This window comes from Liolophura sinensis, chromosome 6, assembly GCF_032854445.1.
Source record: "Liolophura sinensis isolate JHLJ2023 chromosome 6, CUHK_Ljap_v2, whole genome shotgun sequence".
Classification (NCBI taxonomy): Eukaryota; Metazoa; Mollusca; class Polyplacophora; order Chitonida; family Chitonidae; genus Liolophura; species Liolophura sinensis.
Window position 1 is genome coordinate 71546947 of NC_088300.1, and position 17194 is coordinate 71564140.

The following is a 17194-nucleotide window of genomic DNA, read 5'->3' on the forward strand; positions in this document are numbered from 1 at the left end:
GAAGAAAAGCAGTTGATATTCACATAGGTATGGGACAACGTGGTCTAATTGGAGTCCTCTTATTTCTGTACATATGCAATGCCCGAGCAGACATTGTAACACCGCCACCCCAAAATGACGACGCTGGATATGACGCTAGTTTGTACACGGAGGACGTCGGCTTTCGCCCACCACTGTGTCAACTAAAGGCGAACGTTAGTGATGCCAAAAAGTTCTTGCGACTGATGCTGTGGAAAAAAGCCGATTTTGCTTTCTTGCTGTTGAAAATTCCACCTACTGTCGCAGTTAAGTATAAGAAACACGTGTTTCTGCCTTACGTCTGGGTATGGACGACTTCTCTACCAGACAGTGGGTATCCTTTCCTGCGATTTCAGTATGATGCCGGAAAACTGTCTTTTGGTCTTTTAGATTTCTATACTTTACGTAATATTAAGCTGGAACTTGAACCACAGTCCCCAAACTGTTCATTACATTTCGGCGAGGTCAACACAACGACAGCTATAGCAACTGCTTTAGGAAACATGGCACTGGATAATTTCCCGCCTACCATGGAGCGGAATTACAGCCTGTTTTGTCACATTATTAAGCTTGACCCATTGGCTGACGGTCAACCATTGTTCTACGTTTATACTTATTTTGGCTACTGGCAGGACCCCACAGCTTATGTATGCTGCAACTTTTATCGTGAGCAGGGATCGTTTCGTCTGAATGTGAGGTGTAATGACAACCCCTTTGTGCTGACCGAGTGGCCAACGCTGTTTTATTTCTTAAGTGTTATTTTCTTCTTGTATTTGCCGCTTCCCTTAGCACGCATCTGTGATTATGTCACTGCGTCCCCTGGAAGCGCATTTTCCGGCCAGAGACCCAAAACCCAAGACTCATCGGATGTTGACGACACTGGTAATGAAGAAGTTCCTCTGCTAGATGGCGGTACTCAGAGTAGCAGGTCGGATTTAGAAGCCCACGATGAGATCTGGCTCTATCTGGGAATAGATAAACCAGTTAATTGGGCCTGTCTAATAGGAACACCTTTCAGGTGCATAGGGGATAGGTTTCCCATATATGTTAATAAATTACAGAGATTTGCTCTCTTTTCCATTTTGATTCCATTACCCGTGTATATTAAGATTGTGTACTACACGTTAAAGGGCACATTTTCCACAAACGCGCGTGTAAGAGCCGGGATACCAGTTGGTTTTTTGAGCATTCCATACGGACTTCGCCTGAGTGCTGGTAACTGGCTGACAAGCCTCGGTGGACCAACTGTCGTGCTGGCCATTTACCTCACAGTAGGACAGATTTGCATATGTGCTCCCAGGGACATATCTGCCCTTTTCATGTCCGTGTTTAAAAGAAGGCCAGGTAATCTAAGACGGGGAGATAACCTAAGAACGCTGTTGTCGCTGGACTTATCTGCCATAGAACATTTCGGGGCTGTTCAGCTTTGTGACAAGAGGTCACACAAGCTCGTCTGCACTCTCATGCTTGGAAATCTCTACACTCTTCTGAATCCAACATTTTGGAAATTTGTTTTCACCTTTGTCACAGATAGATTTAAGACATGGTTCAAACCCCAAGACCGTTACCGCCTCGTCACTGTCATACTGGCCATGTTGTATGCAGTACTGTGTTTTATTGAAGTTACTCTGTCCATTGTGTATTATGGATGCCCCACTATCTTTTACTGGGTGAACTTGGCGAAAGCGTACATACGTCATTACGCTTTACGCAGTAAGTTTAAAGTTGTGTTAACTCCTTTTGTTCTTGTGTGTTTGCTTTTCACGTATTATGCCTTTTTTCTTATATTTATACGGGGAATGTTTTTCGTATTGTCCTCTATTAATCATACGTATATAGGGATTATCATTTATCCGAGTGTTGCTCTTGGTTTTGTCATTGGTGTCGGTACAATGCTTCTATATATAGGGACTAGCTCTCAGAAACTAATCGACTCTTATTTGCACATGCTCCATGAGCTTGTCGACATTAGTATACAGATGCAAAACTCCAGAGAAACAGAACAGGTTGCAAAAATCGAAAACAATACCATAGTCTTAAGAAACGTTGACGGGAGATGGATTCAAACATTGGATATTAACGAAATGACCATACATTTTACCAGTGAACAACGACAGGTTCTTTCGCTAGCTCAACCTGTTCTAAATGCATACACACGACAACTGAGGAAAGTGCCTCAATACGTTCGCTGGCGTGGAGAATATCCGGGAATTCCCGCCAAGCTGTTCTATCATGTGATGGAGAAACACCAGCCCCTGCGCGTCGCTGTGTTTACCTTCGTGGTTGAATTTTCGGCCTTTTTACTTGTTGTGGCTTCTGTGGTGAGCTTGATCATAGAATTCGATCGTGTCAGTAGTTTTACACTTCCGGCTCAGGTAGTGACAGCCATTGCGCTAACCGTGTTGCCCAAACTGAATGCTTTCCTGATATCGCCCATGGAGAGTCGCATCCAGAATGAAATTAAAGCAAACAGACTGAAAATAACAGTGAAGCAGTTCTACCACCGGAATCCGAACACGATCCACGCTGAAAAGACACGGCGTTTGTACTCTGATCTCTCGTGAAAGATAAGCCTCAATCTACACACAGAAACCGGAACTCAGCTGGATAACTCACATAGATGTGATGACTGAATCTAAGGCAAACTGCAGACCTAGGGTCGTTCTGAAATAATTTTGTACTTTTTAAACTCTTTTACATATTATGGACTTTATTTAGTTATTATCTTTTCAATTCAGACAAAAGCGGTCAGTCGAGGCCTTACGACGTCATATTATGTTCATATTCATACATGTATTGATTTATACCTGTTTACCGAGGCATTCACCGCTAATGGTGACAGTACCCGCCTCGTAGTCGCTAGCCCCAGGATCAAACCTGGGTCGAGTCATATCAAAAGAACTGACTCCATATATCAGCAACATTTAATGATGGTTACGATATAACAGGTTCAAATATGTCTAAATGATGTGTGTAACATTTTCGCCACTGACGTTTTGTTTTGTACAATGTACTGTGTTGAGTTTATGTTGTATACAACAAAAGATTATATCTTTTTGTGCACTACTATGTTGAGTTTATTTTGGTTAGCGCGCTGGCCCAGCGTAATGACCCAGAGGCCTTTCACCAATGCGGTCGCTGTGAGTGCAAGTCCAGCTCATGCTAGCTTCCTCTCCGGCAGTAAGTGGGAAGGCTTTCCAGCAACCTGTGGATGGTCGTGTGTTTCCCCCGGGCTGTGCCCGGTTTCCTCCCACCATAATCCTGGCCGCCGCAGTATAAGTGAAATATTTTTGAGTACGGCGTAAAACACCAATCAAATAAGAAATAAATTTTGTATACCACAAAAGATTATATCCTCTTGTGCACTACTGTGTTGGGAATCATTTTGCTATTTTTGTTTTTGATATAATTTTCAATTTGATGTGTTATTTTTGCTACGTTATACCAGTAGCAATCGCCACTTGTTTGTTCCGTGTTCTCGTAAACTTTCATCTCTCAGATGATACTCCACGTTAACTGAACGGTTAGGTTGCCCTCCACACCCCTCCATCCCCGGGCTTTGTCCGGTTCACTCCAAACATAAGCATGGCCGCCGTCATATAAATATTCTCGAGTACGGCGTAAAACACCAATCAAGTAAATGAATAATTATTTCAGTAATATAATAGCTGTATCACCCTGCCGACATAATTATAGCGCTGCCTCAATGAAGCGCCATGCCAATGACACCGGACCAGCACCCACTCACATTATGCTGTAAGGGTGGTGTAAGTGTGTACGTGGTGCATTATTACATTTGTCTATATATTCAGTAGTTTGGGAGTGTTTACAGTGAAACCCTGAGTCTGTGGAGATTTGTCTGTATGGCGTGAACAGGGAAAACTGTGAAATCAGAAATACTACTGCCGATATATTTTGCATACTTTTAGATATTGTTGTGTTCTGTATAATAATCTGAAGTGAAAACACCGTGTTGACCGTTAGTTCTTCTCTTTATTGGGCAGTCCGGTTTGTGAGTCATTATAACTACCTAATCAGAATATTTTACGTACAATACATTCAGAGTCAGATATATATATAATATAGTTCAATTTAAATACCTGTATCCTCGAAGTTCATGTCAATAAATCTGATAACACAGAGGTATAATTATATTTATCATTTTCGTGCTGAGCTACAAACTTACCTGAAGGGAAAACACCGTGTTGACCGTTAGTTCTTCTCTTTATTGGGAAGTCCGGTTTGTAAGTAAAGTGTTCACTGCTGGCTGTCCTTTTAAAGACACAGAGAACAGTTGTCAACCACGACGTGTTCCCTTCAGGTTACGCTTGTGTTGTGTTCCCTGTGGTGACCTAATCTCCAATCAGCGTCTGACTGGACATGGTAACCATAGGACTACTGATTGTTAGACAAAACTCAAATTAAGGCGAAGCCTGCAGTTTGCACTGGTTTCCACAATGTATCTAATAAATCTTACTCATCTAGCATGACAAGTAATACACACTTATTCCTACATCTTTGTTAAAAATAAGACCATATTAGTATATAAAAATACAAAATTAACTCGTATGTGTATACCCACATATGAACATACAATAATTCTTTACCTTAATACAATATAAAATACATAGTAGACACCCATATGAAATCTAATAACCTAACTGGTAACATATGTACATGCATAATTCATTCACATATGGATATAAACATAAAGCCATACAATAATTCTTTACATTAATGCAAATATAAAATACATAATTGACACCATATGAAAATCTAGTAACAATAGTCTTTAATATCAATTAGACAATCTTTTTAGTTTATGTATACTTCATGTGTACAATACAACAATATTTTACCGATCGTGCTTTCAATAAGGCATCACCGAGAAAACAGGAAGTGGTGAATTGCGCCGTACGTACACTATATAGTGAGATTATATTTATCGTTCCCGTAGATGTTGCCAAGATATCTATAGCTCCAGTTCAAACTAAATTGACATACAGGGAACAGCAGATTCAGGAAGTTTCAAATAAATAAGTCATGTGCCGTTTAATAGTGTGTGATAGACTTGTCACATGTTTATAGCGTCACAAGCTCATATAGTATGGTGTAATCGAAAACAAAAGTGAAATGCGAAATAACTTTTCAGACATGCACAATTCTTAATAACTGGAAACAAATAGCGAAGAAATTGCTGAACTATAAGTTACAGTAAAACACTGTCCCAACACAGGTTTATATATAATGACTTATTTTTTTTTTTTTTTTTGTTGATTTTCATCGCCATTCTCATGAATTTTTTAATCACTTACTGGTGGTCAGTTGTATTAGTTGGGGGAAATAAGGTTGCACAGCGTAAACTACAGAAATTTGGAAAGTTACTGACTAACTTTCCTTCGTGTGACGTGCATATATTCACAGCACATATATTGGTAGAAGACAGCTGGTCTTCATTGATCTGCGCAAGCGTTCATACGAGTGTCGGCACTCGTTTATAGTCACCAGGGTTCCATGAAACAATGAAAATGGAAGAAGGTAAAAAAATTGCTGTCCTCGGTTGGAATTGAACCCTTGCCTCGTATGTCCTCTAGACTGAAAACATGCGATTCATTTTTGTTTTGAAAATATATGTATTAACCAGAGTTCTGGACACAGGCCTACTTTACACCTCGGTCACGACCCACTCCTCATAAGAAAATTAGATTTTCCTGTACTGACACATGTAGGCCTGTAGGCCTACAACGGTGCAGCGAACATACACTTCATAGTTTTATAGTTCAACATTGGTTGCACAGGATATGTGAACGTATGTTTTCACACTGCCATACGTGATTCCGTCGACCTTAAAATAGACTGCATGACATTTGCTTCAGTACTATTCTCCTAGGCCATCATTTAACCTTCCTTTTATAATACTTATGGCCTAACTGTTAAACATTTATTCAACTTATGCAATCAAACAAATAATCTGTTAAATTTAATAGCAAGTCTGTTGTATGAGTGACGCTAGAATGTATTCTGCTATTGCAGCAGATTGTTCTTTTAAATATAACACACACACTGATTCAACATAAATATTCTATTTAACAGAATATGATGTTGATTAGGTCAGAATATTGTGTTATTATAACACAATACATTCTAGCATCACTCAGATAACAAACATTCTGTTAAAATGAACAGATTATTTTTTTGAGCGTAGGCTTGGTACCCTCCTGACTGATTACAGAGGAATTATAGGATGTGTTTTGTGGGAACTATATCCGACTGCCTAGGTGTATTTACATTATTAAACAGGCCATTAAAACATCATATGACCGCATGGTTTCATTCAAAGTTATTGGTACAGCTATATAACCTGTTGTGTGAATAGGCCAGTCTCTCCCGATCACGGAAGTAGGCCTGCACCAGTGCACTCTTGTATGACAAATCTTAATTGTCACTCACAACACCGACAGGAAATTCCGAGAGAATTTTTTGTAATATGTGCACGAGGTAAAAAAAAAATTAAACATTGCATATAGGAAGCGTTCGCCCTCACTCCCTCCTCAACTCTAATTGCGTGAACCCTTGAACCCAGTTGGCTGTCCTATAATTTAGAAAGGCCAGTAAATCTGCATGTTGCATGTAGATATAAACCATATCTTTTTTATTAACATTTTAAAAATTTATTCTAAGAAAATGAAAATGCGTATATATAGTTGCATAGAATAACTTATTCATGTAAGCCTGCTGATGAAGGTTGATGTTATGTTGTTGACACAGCCGCTCATAAAATATATAAGAACTTGAAGTTAAATAACTTTTACCCGAAATACTAAGTAAAGTTGATGAGATGTGGTACTGTCCAACAGTATGAAGATTATTTTCAGTGGGAAGAAGTTATATCAGCCACACATGAAACTTCAATTTGTACTCAAAACTTAATGTGTACTATTTTGTACACATTGTTTGTGTAGCTCGCGTGTATATATCACGAGTACACCATGTGGTACACATTTTCAGGATAGGTACACAAACAATATGATACACGTTTTGTATGTGTTTTACACCACATTGCTTTTGGGGAGTAGAAGATCGCTTTAAGTGGGTAATGGGAAGAATTATTTTGAAATCAAATTACTACCGGTAACATTTATTCTCAAATCAGAAAGCACGACACATACTAAGGTGAGTTACAGGAATAAGCAGCGGGTGTCATTCTCGCTTTGATTTCAGATGTATAGGGCTGACGTTTGCAGGTTAATAAGGAGGCCCACTGTGTATCGATTTGTTTTCCCTTTCTTTTTCCGCCTTCATCAGGCTCCGCTAGACACGCCCTTTCCTGCGCTCTGTGCAGCATTCACCTAACATCTGCCTTCGTTCTCTCCAGTACAACTACGTTATATATATAGGCTCCTTACAGCTTTTATCATACAGCTTTCGGATTCACTTGAATAAAAAGTTTGAATAATTGGGTTTAATGTCTCACTGCAAATGTTTCAGCCATATCCAGTGGAGTAAACCTGGACACAACTGTAAGGCACCAGGGAACACTGAAAAACGCTTGGATTCATTTCAATATAGCTATACATATGTAGCTGGCTGTGTGTATGGCTAAAACAAGTTAGTGGGAACACCGTCCTTAGAATGCCATTATATACTAACGCCAGGACTGACGCAAAAAACAACTACTACAAAAATAAGGTAATATACTGTATAATTGGTTCTAACCAGTTTTATATCCTTCCGATTTCAGGGCCCCAATGTCATATTAAAGGGAAACAAACTTATTGCGGTACTTCCTCTTCCAATGTGAGCGCTGAAGGGTTATAGGTCATCTAGGGTCTAAACTGCCTGTCTGTTTCATTGTTATATAAGTCAGGGGAATTTTCAACACCCATTACAGTTAGTTGTGACTTTAGTCCGATATGGATATAGATCGAAGCAAAGCAGTTGATATTCACATAGGTATGGGGCAACGTGGTCTAATTGGAGTCCTCTTATTTCTGTACATATGCAATGCCCGAGCAGACATTGTAACACCACCACCCCAAAATGACGACGCTGGATATGACGCTAGTTTGTACACGGAGGACGTCGGCTTTCGCCCACCACTGTGTCAACTAAAGGCGAACGTTAGTGATGCCAAAAAGTTCTTGCGACTGATGCTGTGGAAAAAAGCCGATTTTGCTTTCTTGCGGTTGAAAATTCCACCTACTGTCGCAGTTAAGTATGAGAAACACGTGTTTCTGCCTTACGTCTGGGTATGGACGACTTCTCTACCAGACAGTGGGTACCCTTTCCTGCGATTTCAGCATGATGCCGGAAAACTGTCTTTTGGTCTTTTAGATTTCTATACTTTACGTAATATTAAGTTGGGACTTGAACCACAGTCCCCAAACTGCTCATTACATTTCGGCGAGGTCAACACAACGACAGCTATAGCAACTGCTTTAGGAAACATGGCACTGGATAATTTCCCGCCTACCATGGAGCGGAATTACAGCCTGTTTTGTCACATTATTAAGCTTGACCCATTGGCTGACGGTCAACCATTGTTCTACGTTTATACTTATTTTGGCTACTGGCAGGACCCCACAGCTTATGTATGCTGCAACTTTTATCGTGAGCAGGGATCGTTTCGTCTGAATGTGAGGTGTAATGACAACCCCTTTGTGCTGACCGAGTGGCCAACGCTGTTTTATTTCTTAAGTGTTATTTTCTTCTTGTATTTGCCGCTTCCCTTAGCACGCATCTGTGATTATGTCACTGCGTCCCCTGGAAGCGCATTTTCCGGCCAGAGACCCAAAACCCAAGACTCATCGGATGTTGACGACACTGGTAATGAAGAAGTCACTCTGCTAGATGGCGGTACTCAGAGTAGCAGGTCGGATTTAGAAGCCCACGATGAGATCTGGCTCTATCTGGGAATAGATAAACCAGTTAATTGGGTCTGTCTAATAGGAACACCTTTCAGGTGCATAGGGGATAAGTTTCCCATGTATGTTAATAAATTACAGAGATTTGCTCTCTTTTCCATTTTGATTCCATTACCTGTGTATATTAAGATTGTGTACTACACGTTAAAGGGCACATTTTCCACAAACGCGCGTATAAGAGCCGGGATACCAGTTGGTTTTTTGAGCATTCCATACGGACTTCGCCTGAGTGCTGGTAACTGGCTGACAAGCCTCGGTGGACCAACTGCCGTGCTGGCCATTTACCTCACAATAGGACAGATTTGCATATGTGCTCCCAGGGACATATCTGCCCTTTTTATGTCCGTGTTTAAAAGAAGGCCAGGTAATCTAAGACGGGGAGATAACCTAAGAACGCTGTTGTCGCTGGACTTATCTGCCATAGAACATTTCGGGGCTGTTCAGCTTTGTGACAAGAGGTCACACAAGCTCGTCTGCACTCTCATGCTTGGAAATCTCTACACTCTTCTGAATCCAACATTTTGGAAATTTGTTTTCACCTTTGTCACAGATAGATTTAAGACATGGTTCAAGCCCGAAGACCGTTACCGCCTCGTCACTGTCATATTGGCCATGTTGTATGCAGTACTGTGTTTTATTGAAGTTACTCTGTCCATTGTGTATTATGGATGTCCCACTATCTTTTACTGGGTTAACTTGGCGAAAGCGTTCATACGTCATTACGCTTTACGTAGTAAGTTTAAAGTTGTGTTAACTCCTTTTGTTCTTGTGTGTTTGCTTTTCACGTATTATGCCTTTTTTCTTATATTTATACGGGGAATGTTTTTCGTATTGTCCTCTATTAATCATACGTATATAGGGATTATCATTTATCCGAGTGTTGCTCTTGGTTTTGTCATTGGCGTCGGTACAATGCTTCTATATATAGGGACTAGCTCTCAGAAACTAATCGACTCTTATTTGCTCATACTCCATGAGCTTGTCGACATTAGTATACAGATGCAAAACTCCAGAGAAACAGAACAGGTTGCAAAAATCGAAAACAATACCATAGTCTTGAGAAACGTTGACGGGAGATGGATTCAAACATTGGATATTAACGAAATGACCATACATTTTACCAGTGAACAGCGACAGGTTCTTTCGCTAGCTCAGCCTGTTCTAAATGCATACACACGACAACTGAGGAAAGTGCCTCAATACGTTCGCTGGCGTGGAGAATATCCGGGAATTCCCGCCAAGCTGTTCTATCATGTGATGGAGAAACACCAGCCCCTGCGCGTCGCTGTGTTTACCTTCGTGGTTGAATTTTCGGCCTTTTTACTTGTTGTGGCTTCTCTGGTGAACTTGATCATAAAATTCGATCGTGTCAGTAGTTTTACACTTCCGGCTCAGGTAGTGACAGCCATTGCGCTGACCGTGTTGCCCAAACTGAATGCTTTCCTGATATCGCCCATGGAGAATCGCATCCAAAACGAAATTAAAGCAAACAGACTGAAAATAACTGTGAAGCAGTTCTACCACCGGAATTCGAACACGATCCACGCTGAAAAGACACGGCGTTTGTACTCTGATCTCTCGTGAAAGATAAGCCTCAATCTACACACAGAAACCGGAACTCAGCTGGATAACTCACATAGATGTGATGACTGAATCTAAGGCAAACTGCAGACCTAGGGTCGTTCTGAAATAATTTTGTACTTTTTAAACTCTTTTACATATTATGGACTTTATTTAGTTATTATCTTTTCAATTCAGACAAAAGCGGTCAGTCGAGGCCTTACGACGTCATATTATGTTCATATTCATACATGTATTGATTTATACCTGTTTACCGAGGCATTCACCGCTAATGGTGACAGTACCCGCCTCGTAGTCGCTAGCCCCAGGATCAAACCTGGGTCGAGTCATATCAAAGGATTTAAATACGGTACTTGTTGTTGCCTCATTTATTTATTATCTCGTTCTGTGCACGAAATTTACCTGTGTTCAGGATAAGAGCTCTTACATTTTGCATCGCGGGGAGTTAATTAACTTTGGTTACTGTAAATACGCACATTTAAGAAAGCTTGGTGGAACAACGTCAATGTTAAACTGTCTTAGCGGTGTAAAATCAAAAGAACTGACTCCATATATCAGCAACATTTAATGATGGTTACGTTATAACAGGTTCAAATATGTCTAAATGATGTGTGTAACATTTTCGCCACTGACGTTTTGTTTTGTACAATGTACTGTGTTGAGTTTATGTTGTATACAACAAAAGATTATATCTTTTTGTGCACTACTATGTTGAGTTTATTTTGGTTAGCGCGCTGGCCCAGCGTAATGACCCAGAGGCCTTTCACCAATGCGGTCGCTGTGAGTGCAAGTCCAGCTCATGCTAGCTTCCTCTCCGGCAGTAAGTGGGAAGGCTTTCCAGCAACCTGTGGATGGTCGTGTGTTTCCCCCGGGCTGTGCCCGGTTTCCTCCCACCATAATCCTGGCCGCCGCAGTATAAGTGAAATATTTTTGAGTACGGCGTAAAACACCAATCAAATAAGAAATAAATTTTGTATACCACAAAAGATTATATCCTCTTGTGCACTACTATGTTCGGAATCATTTTGCTTTTTTTATTTTTGATATAATTTTCAATTTGATGTGTTATTTTTTCACTGTTTACAAATTCAGTATACCTATCGCCAATTCTAAATTCGATGTGCTTATACCAGAATCTATAAAAATGTTTGATGTTCGTACTTATTTTATTTCATTTCCCTGCATAATGCGCTCTTTGTATGGTATTTATAGCTAGTCACTTGTAGCAGTCATAAAAATGCTGTTCAGAATGGTTATGCTGTTATTATTTGTTGTAAAATACCAAAAGGTTTGTTGCTTATCTGTTTACAAATTCAGTATGCTTATTGCAAATCTTAACTGCGGTGTGTATATAGCATAATCTATAGAATATTCGATTTACATACTTATAGCTTATCAGTTCCTGTTGTTCAATAACGTAGGCGCTGATCAAATAAAACTGTGTTAATATAATACAAAGATTTCATAAGTTTTAGTCGTGTTCTGATTTACGTCTTGTTTTATGGCGCACGAAATAACACCCATTAACAGTTTTATTCCTTGACAGTACATGTATAGAGCGTATGGCACTCGACAAAGGCATTGCGAACAAAGGTGATGATTTCAAATTCATCTCTGCTTGATTGCACTGAATGAATAGTGAGAATAAACCAGATGAGTATACATGTGGATGTAGTTTTGCACACATATACAGCAGAGTAACCATGTACAGAATTTCCCCACAAAGGTAATGGTACATTGTTTATAGCTGGAATGGTTACAATTCTTATTTAAGAATCGGTTAAGAACTTTATTCAAACGCTCACTTTATATTTATTTATCTATTTAATTGGTGTTTTACGCCATGCGCAAGAATATTTCTCTGATAGGATGACGGCCAGCATTGTGGTGGGAGGAAACCCACAACCATGCACAGGTTGTTCATGGAAGGAAGACCTTCCAACGTACGGCCGGAGAGGAAGCCAGCAAGAGCTGGACTTGAACTCACAGGGGCCGCATTGGTGAGAAACTCCTGGGTCATTGCGCCGTGCTGGCACGCTAACCCCCTCACCCACGAAGGTCGCTGCATCTGGATAAGGTATGTCTTTAATTCTCTTTTAGGTCTTGAGAGAAACATTCATGAGAGGAACATTCATGACACAGCTCACCATAAGTACAACTGCTGGAAGTAATATACATATCTTGACCCTCACGTATTCTGTGCCGGTAACAGCCATACCATATTTCTGCTTAATTGCTTCCTTATATCTATAAATCGAAGCTATTAGGGCAGACATTGTGATAGCAACACACATGATTGTTAGGTTATTAACTTTCTCGTCAACATCGTAATGAAATAACTAAGGTTTCTTTAGCGAGATGGAAGAACAACTTCGTTGTTTCAAGACGCTGCCTTCACAAATGTTTTGATTCTTTTGTGAATGGATGACATGCGCAGTTCACCTTTATCGACGGAGCAGTCTAAATTGGCATGGAAGGAGTCAGCAAAGTTTCATTTTGTGTTGCTTTACCACATGGTGTCATATGCAACGTTTTATGTTTTTTCTATCTCTTTTGGTTTTACTTCTGCTCGATGGCACAGACACGCAGTTACCTGTGGGTAACCTGACTGTAAACTCATACGATGCCAAAATTTTAGTGCGGGATTGCACACAAAGGCGATCGTTTTGTTTTCTTTACACTAAACGGGAGCAACATTTCATTAACAGAGAAGCTCATTTTGTTTTACCCGTACTCTTGGATATGGACATCGAATTCATCGTATGGTTCTTTTCCATTCATAAGCTTTGTTAGAAAAGCATTTTGCAACGCAAACAATTTCATAACCTCTGGGCAAAATGGTATGTCGAAGAAGACCAGCCTTGCCGAGGGGACGACTGCATATATCTGGGGGCGTTTCGGTCCTCTTTAATCGGTACACTTTTCAGGTGTGTGAGACAAAGGTTTTCCAGTGCTGATGTCAAGACTGTGCAAGATGATCATATTTTAAGTGTTGATTCCCTATCTACTTTAAAATGACTTATTACATGCTGTTCGTGTTAAGTACCATAAGGCTACTGAGCTTATTAAGGCCAAAATTCCTGTCGGCTTTCTGCGTATACCGTGTACCGATTTTCGGCATGTTACGGCAACTGGTGGACACAATTTGGCGGACCGATGATTGTACTTGGAATTTATTTCACAGTGAGTCAAATCTGCATATGTATTCTGAAAAACCAGTCGGCTTGCTTTGTCTTCGTGTTGTAGTGACATGGCGGCTATGAGATGAAGTCAACTTGGAAGGCAAAAGTTCACACAGTGTAGTTTAGTTTTTTACTCTCCTTATTTTTTACTCTCCTTAATCCATCATTTTTGGGATTTGTCTGTCTCTTCTGCTGCAAAAGATTCCAAAAATACACACGCTCGGTAAACCTGTCACTTGCTATCAGTAGTGTTTTACTTTACGACCAAAATTTAATGGAGTGACCCAATTGCAATTGTGCAATTGGGGCAATTTGGGTTCAAGATTTGCCCCGGATTGAGCAAAGGACCATTGACTGAATAATATCTCCACACTTTTAGGTTGATGACACACTATAAAAATCTGCACTGTTAGTTTGCACCTAGTTAAAATACATGTACATCAGAATTTTGTCTGTTATGGACAGAACTGAGAACGTTTTTGCCAGTGTTCCTTCCGATCCCCCTCCCCCTTCCGGATGTTGCCAGGGTAACAACATGCTATTACTTCACTTTCAGCGACCACAGCTCCAAAAAATGGTGGTCATGCTAGGTTGCTTTTTGGATATATTGCAGAGAAAAGTATAAGCTGTAGTGGTGGTATGGTATTGTACCACGCGAAAGTTAGGGCACATATATTCCTGAGGTTGAATTTGACAAACTTACTACATAAAAAGCAAGGAAAATCAATGCGCTCGTGTAAGCTTAGGACGTGCATTAAATCACATCCTAATAATGCCGGCCATACCGTAACCTTTTAAGCGTTTCAGTTTTCCTTGCTGGCGAAGGAAATAGATGTAGTCGCAAAGATACAGAGTCGTAGAAACTAAATGCAACGAGGAATATAAGAAAAGATAGGTATATAGAGCTAATATGTATTAACATAACTTAATCACTGAAAGAAAACCGACGACGCTGCCTTTTCCGTGGAGTCACTATTCCGCCAGCTTTACGCGCGTGGTATTTTCATATAGAAATGACGCCGAATGCAGACCTGTTCATCTCAAAATTTTACTTAGAGTAATCAAGTAACTAAAATTAGTAATCTCAGACAAAAATTAGTAGTTTTTGAGCACAACAATTTATTGTTGACTATCAGATACTCCCAAGGTCTTTTGGTAAGTCAATAAAAAAAAAATAAAAAAATAAAAAAACCAGGAGACCAATTTTTTTTTCTTACAAACAATTACAAAAAACACTCAAAGTTCATTTATTAATATTAACACACTCAGACATTGACTTGTGAACAGCACAAGAACTAAACAACTCATTAACCGTGTAAAACACGACATTTTGATCTATTAGAAAGTTTTACTGTCCAAGAATGAAAACATCGTTCCAAAATTTTACACTGAAACAAAAAGGCGACGGTTCAACGACATTTTGCAGCCACAGAAAGGTAATATGCAGACTTGAAGCGGTCTATTTCAGATGTAGGGTAGCCAAATCTGTCCGGGAGTGATTTAAATAGAAGCAAGCTTTCAAAAATACTGTCAGACGAGCAATCTTTGATCAGTTCGGTTTTTTTCGGGCACAAGAGAAAACCCTATCACAATGGGCACTAGAATGTGGAATAGTTAGAATCCCTCATATGACAACTCATAATAGTAACTCTCCACAGTTAGAATCCCTCATATGACAACTCATAATAGTAACTCTCCACAGTTAGAATCCCTCATATGACAACTCATAATAGTAACTCTCATTCTCATTCCAACTTCGGTAAGCTGCAAACTGACCTAGAACTGTCTGGCGCTGAACATCTTTTGGAATAAGGCGTGGAAATTAGTCGACAAAAAACCTCTCTTGTCTTCTACGCTAGACCTCTCAGCTGGATCAGCCACCTTGGCATGATTTAGTAAGCCATCTGAAAAAAGGTAAATTTCTCCAAAAAGCACTTAGTTAATGTCTGATAATACTTAACAGACTTGTGAAAATCACTGATTCTTTTCCTTCCTTAGATAATTTTCTCCTCTGTTGCCCAGGAAAGCTTCTGTATCATCACCAATAAGTATACTCTGCTTGTCTTTCAAGCTATAAGGCTGCAAGTAATGGACTTCCCTCTCATGACTTTAAGTAACGATTAAATATGGTCCCTACTAGTCTTTGAAGACATCTTCCAAAGATGTGAATTTTCCGCTCTTCAGTTGAAAAGCAAGAAGCACTGAATCAAAAAGAGAATGGACATACAGAAGGAAATGAGCCAACAAACAGTTTGTTGGTGAACTAACGACAAACAGAGTACTTTCAATGCTCTTCCTGCATAAGAATCATTCTTATTTGGCTCCTGCTCTATTTCCTATTTTTGATGAGAAAATAGACTTTCAGAGCATCCCAGTTCTGAACCATCTGACGAAGGCACCTGAAACAAAACCAAAGATGTTGTTACCAATAACTTTCAACTTTATACAAATTATTAATTCCAGGTATAAACAAAATAATAAGTAACTTAATAATGAAGTGAACATTTCCTTAAACAGACACTATAATATACTACTTACTTGGAAGTTAACATTTCTTAATCATCTATATGTTCCAAGAAACAGATAATATTTACACTGGCAATATGCATTATAATGTAAAAGAGTAACTACCTGCTGATACTAAGCAATTTGGTATAGACATGCTTCAACGTTTTCCTCTCTTCGATGCCACAGAAATCGTATGTTCTTTTAAATTTATCAAGTCGTGTAGAACTCTTCTGGAAAAAAAAGTAGATGCCAGTCAAGGCCTCTTCAAAGGGGGCACTCAGTTGCAGCCTTCCGTGCCCCAATGTGAATGGTATATAAACGAGCAAAGGAACACTCTTGGATGGTCATCTTTAGCATATGCATAGACTCCTTTGTGCTTCCCGACCATGACGTTAGCATTGCCATAGCCTAAAGCAAGACAATTTGTCCAGCTCTACCCAGCAGATTTCACCTCTGTATCCAGAAACTTGAATTACCTGTTGATGATCAAAAAAGAAAGATTTTTTACATCATGAATCATTAACTAAGAAACAGTATCGTAACCTTTAGTTTTAGAAAATCTGGAGTATTGTTTTTAAAAATTCACTGTCAATAAATTTTCTGTTCACTGAAATTTATTTTTAATACCTGTGGCAGATCATTGGAGATTGCGAGTCTGAGCAATTCAGATGTGACTTCTTTGGTTTTTTGAATTTAGGCTCGTCACCACGACTGGGGAATTGCTTGCTACTACTGTCATTACTTCAATCTGTGGAAATGGTTAAAGTCATTAGAAACAGAAGAGCATATATACATAATAATGAAATTATAGTTTAAATCACTACCAGCTGAACACATTTTATACAACTTCTTAACAATAAGCCTACATAATATTTATATATATATTGTATGCTTCTAATTTCGCATAAAAAATCTCCTCCACTAAACCAGCATATATATGTATATTTTTTCATGCAAATTTAACAGAGGATTACAAATTAT